At 53.8% G+C, this 5000-nt stretch overlaps 3 non-coding genes across 3 annotated transcripts in view; all 3 read right to left on the bottom strand.

Annotated features, from left to right (window-relative positions):
- LOC146531778 (large subunit ribosomal RNA) overlaps window positions 1-281 on the bottom strand; it is a 4026-nt gene extending 3745 nt beyond the window's left edge. Inside the window, exon 1 of the ribosomal RNA XR_014878830.1 lies at window positions 1-281. This exon is cut by the window's left edge and continues 3745 nt beyond it. This is a non-coding gene — a ribosomal RNA (large subunit ribosomal RNA).
- Window positions 282-846: 565 nt separating this feature from the next.
- On the bottom strand, window positions 847-1003 carry LOC146531777 (5.8S ribosomal RNA). Its single transcript, XR_014878812.1, has one exon. It is a non-coding gene; the product is annotated as a 5.8S ribosomal RNA (ribosomal RNA).
- An 827-nt stretch (window positions 1004-1830) lies between these two features.
- On the bottom strand, window positions 1831-3733 carry LOC146531776 (small subunit ribosomal RNA). The gene has a single exon (XR_014878822.1). It is a non-coding gene; the product is annotated as a small subunit ribosomal RNA (ribosomal RNA).
- Window positions 3734-5000: the final 1267 nt, after the last annotated feature.

Below are 5000 nucleotides of genomic sequence, written 5' to 3'. Positions count from 1 at the left end.
CTCTGAGGAGAGTCCCTCTCGCCGTCTCGCTCCGTCGCTACGGGCCTGGCACCCTCTACGGGAAAACGGCCCCGTTCAAGACGAACTTGGACAGGAGTGGCGACGACGAGAAAGCGGGACCTCCCGAACACCACATCTCCCGCGATCGTTACAACCGCGGGATTCAGTGCTGGGCTATTTCCTGTTCGCTCGCCGCTACTAAGGAAATCCTGGTTAGTTTCTTTTCCTCCGCTTACTAATATGCTTAAATTCGGCGGGTGATCCTCCCTGATCTGAGGCCAACGATAAAAAAACGAGGCAGACGCGATATCCGTCGGCGCGAAGGCGCCGATCTCGCGGGGCGGGCGTTGGACGCGTTCGATCACAGCGACGATCCGCCGCCGTATCTCACACTTCCGCCACCCTCCTCCCCCGACGAGCGTCGGCGTCGACGCGCACTTCGGACGTCGAGTCCGCCTACTGAGCGTACGCTACCCACTATACTCGCGCTATACGCGAGACGCGCGAGCGTGAACGCACGGAGACATCTCTATCTCGCGTGCGCGCACACCGGATTCGGCGCGGCACTAGTTCAACTCCCGTGGACCCTCTGATTTTTATCTCGAAGGGTACAGGAGAGAACGGGTCGCGCCTCCTCCGTCGGCAATGAGAGGTGTACTCGCATTGCCGTTCGCACAAGTGTGTTGCGAAGCGAGTCGGCGCCGGCCACCGGGGAGGCGGCGCGGCGCACGACATTGGTTGGTCGCATATTTGAACGGACCGCGATAGCGAGCTGTGCGCTCGCACTCGACGGAACCGCCATTTGTACGCGGTCAGCGTACAGTGTGGCATTTGTTTTTATGCAGCCGGCCCTCAGACAGGAGTGGTCCTGGATGTAACCCCACGGACCGCAATGTGCGTTCGAAATGTCGATGTTCAAATGTGTCCTGCAGTTCACACTATGACGCGCAGTTAACTGCGTTCTTCATCGACCCGCGAGCCAAGTGATCCACCGTTCAGGGTAGTGGTTTGTTTATTTTGCGCGATCAGTAAAGACCAACGCAAAAATAACATGTTTAAAAATGTTTGAAACGTGTCACGAACATTGTCGACTACGTCGACATCATCAACAACCACACTCGCCGCACGTGGACTCGTCGGAGACGACGTGCGTAGAGATTATGGATGTTCAATTTGTTTGTTTGTTTGTGATCTACCGACGATCGGCGCCGGGCCACGCCCACCACGCACGAGTGTGCGGAGGAGACGATGCCGGCGCGATCACGGACACACTACAGACAGGGACACGGACATCTGTCGCGGCGCGGAGTCGTTCGCAATACGGGCAAACGTAGAGCTCTCGACTGCCGCCGCGGCGCGACGTCCGTCCGTCCCCCGTCCGACCGCATTATATAGTTTAGCGGAGAACGACCGCCCCCGCAGTATCGACGAGGACGACACACGACATCATCTCGTCGCCGACTAGCGAAAAGTATACGCCTATGGTGGTGTGGACTCGTATAGCGGCGAGCCTGTCAGCAGCGGTGCGATCGACTCGCGGCGCGGATTCTCACCGGTCTGCGTCGATCGCGTTCCACCGCCGGCTCGCCGAGCCGACCACCCCGCACGCACACGTGCACACGTTCCAGCAAGTTTGCAGGGAGCGCGCGCGCGCGCGCGCGCCGGCGGCACTGTTCCGCTCTGTGGCGACGCGATGCACCGTCGTGCGCTCTCGATTTGTTGTCTTTTCGTCGAAAATGTTGCGCGGGCGCTTTCGCTCTCATCGCCTTTTTTTTGTATAATCATATATCTTTGTTATGTGTGATGTATTTCGACAACACACAAACACGTTAATGATCCTTCCGCAGGTTCCCCTACGGAAACCTTGTTACGACTTTTACTTCCTCTAAATGATCAAGTTTGGTCAACTTCCCAGCAACGCCGACGGCCGTGAAGCCACCGCGTGTCGGTCCGAAGACCTCACTAAATCATTCAATCGGTAGTAGCGACGGGCGGTGTGTACAAAGGGCAGGGACGTAATCAACGCGAGCTTATGACTCGCGCTTACTAGGAATTCCTCGTTTATGGGGGATAATTGCAAACCCCAATCCCCAGCACGAAGGAGTTTCAACGGGTTGCCCGGGCCTCTAGGCCAGGGAGAACATGCTGATTCCTTCAGTGTAGCGCGCGTGCGGCCCAGGACATCTAAGGGCATCACAGACCTGTTATTGCTCAATCTCGTGCGGCTCGAAGACGCCGGTCCCTCTAAGAAGAATTTTAATACGTCGCCAGTGAGTTGCGCGACCGAAATCGCGCACACCTAAATGACGACGCCTATTTAGCAGGCTAGAGTCTCGTTCGTTACCGGAATTAACCAGACAAATCGCTCCACCAACTAAGAACGGCCATGCACCACCACCCACCGAATCAAGAAAGAGCTGTTAATCTGTCAATCCTTCCGGTGTCCGGGCCTGGTGAGATTTCCCGTGTTGAGTCAAATTAAGCCGCAGGCTCCACTCCTGGTGGTGCCCTTCCGTCAATTCCTTTAAGTTTCAGCTTTGCAACCATACTCCCCCCGGAGTCCAAAATCTTTGGTTTCCCGGAAGCTGCCCGCCGAGCCATTGTATTAACGTCGGCGGATCGCTAGACGACATATTTACGGTTAGAACTAGGGCGGTATCTAATCGCCTTCGAACCTCTAACTTTCGTTCTTGATTGATGAAAACACCTTTGGCAAATGCTTTCGCTGATGTTCGTCTTGCGACGATCCAAGAATTTCACCTCTAACGTCGCAATACGAATGCCCCCAGTTATCCCTATTAATCATTACCTCGGAGTTCTGAAAACCAACAAAATAGAACCGAGATCATATTCTATTATTCCATGCACGAAATATTCAAGCGGCATTTTGAGCCCGCTTTGAGCACTCTAATTTGTTCAAAGTAAAATTGTCGGCCCATCTCGACACTCACCGAAGAGAACCGCGATAGGATTTTGATATTGAACCGGCGTTTTACCGCCGGCTCACCGACGATATGCTCCGCAGACGTGTCAGTATCACCGCGGATGCGGTGCACCGACAGCGCGGCGCACAAATGCAACTACGAGCTTTTTAACCGCAACAATTTTAGTATACGCTATTGGAGCTGGAATTACCGCGGCTGCTGGCACCAGACTTGCCCTCCAATTGTTCCTCGTTAAAATATTTAAAGTGTACTCATTCCGATTACGAGGCCTCGAAAGAGTCCCGTATCGTTATTTTTCGTCACTACCTCCCCGTGCCGGGAGTGGGTAATTTGCGCGCCTGCTGCCTTCCTTGGATGTGGTAGCCGTTTCTCAGGCTCCCTCTCCGGAATCGAACCCTGATTCCCCGTTACCCGTGACAACCATGGTAGTCGCAGAAACTACCATCGAAAGTTGATAAGGCAGACATTTGAAAGATGCGTCGCCGGTACTTGACCATGCGATCGGCAAAAGTTATCCAGATTCATCAAAATTAACGACTTCGGACGCGAAGCCCTCCGTCGATTGGTTTTGATCTAATAAAAGCACTCATCCCATCACTGGTCAGAGTTCTGATTGCATGTATTAGCTCTAGAATTACCACAGTTATCCAAGTAACTGAGTAAGATCTAAGGAACCAAAACTGATATATTGAGCCATTCGCGGTATCGCCTTAATACGGCTTGCACTGAGACATGCATGGCTTAATCTTTGAGACAAGCATATAACTACTGGCAGGATCAACCAGGGAGCTAACAATAACAACATCGCTAACTCTCGCGTTGTTTTATTTATTTTGTTAAACGTCGAACGCGGGCGTCGAGAGACGCGTCGCGATGACTTTTAAAAAATAAAATTATAATAAATTTTGAACTTTGAAAGCTTACGCGACGAGCGATAACACACAAACAAACAAACAAACAAACGAATGAATGAATGAATGCATGTCGGTTCGCGCGCAAACTATCGCCGCTCCGATATTACACACGACGCGCGCGCCGCACAACGCACGCGCAGACGCCGTCGTCGGTTAGAACGAAGACGAAAGCGGTGGCGGTGTGTGCCGGTGCTCGGTCGCAGTACTGAACGTTCTCTGACGAGATCTTTGATGCGTGCGCAGCGACAACGGTCGCAAAACGCACACAACACACTCTCATAATCTCTCGTTTAACATGAGCGTGAACATGTTGTGTATACAAATCAACGCTCGGTGTTGGAGAGATCGTGGCCAATTTTAAAGGAACGTGTCGCCCCGCAAAGGGTGGCCGCGCACACTGGTATTAGAACGGTCGCTGAACAAACATCGATATAACAATGTATCAAAGTTGATATACGAACAACGCAAATCGTGCGGCGTTGATGCCCGTAATGGGGAGAGACGCGAGACACTCTACGCAAAACTGTGACTACTAATCACAAGAAGAGCGAGAGAGCCCCACAACAAACCCCCACAACAAACATAACCAACCGCACGCGCGCGCCCGTCGACCGACACTGTACAACACCACAATATTATGTGTGGTATGGGTGTGTTGTGTGTATTTATGCGTTATAGTAACACACGAATACTACTACAAAACCTCCGTGGAGGGTCGACTACGCTCATACGTTTGGCTCGTCGACACCTCACATATGTACAGAGCGACGGTCGCGACACTCGGGACGTGCCGACTGACAGACGGACGGCCGGGTGGAATGGTGAATGAGAGTTGATGGGGAGTGAACACCGTGACCAAGAGCACCAGCACCACCACCACCACCACCACCACCACCACCACCACCACCACCGCCACGACCACCGCCACGACCACGACCACCACCACGACCACCACCACGACCACCACCACCACGACCACCACCACCACGACCACCACCACGACCACCACCACCACCACCACCGCATCCACCACCACCACCACCGCATCCACCACCACCACCGCCGCCGGCGCCGCCGCCGCCGCCACCACCACCACGACCACCACCACCACCGCCACCAATACCACCGCCACCACCACCAC

This window comes from Heliconius melpomene, chromosome 15 (genome assembly GCF_056956725.1).
Source record: "Heliconius melpomene rosina isolate 202511_hmr_F chromosome 15, ASM5695672v1, whole genome shotgun sequence".
Lineage (NCBI taxonomy): Eukaryota > Metazoa > Arthropoda > Insecta > Lepidoptera > Nymphalidae > Heliconius > Heliconius melpomene.
This window is presented reverse-complemented; position numbering and strand designations above follow the sequence as displayed.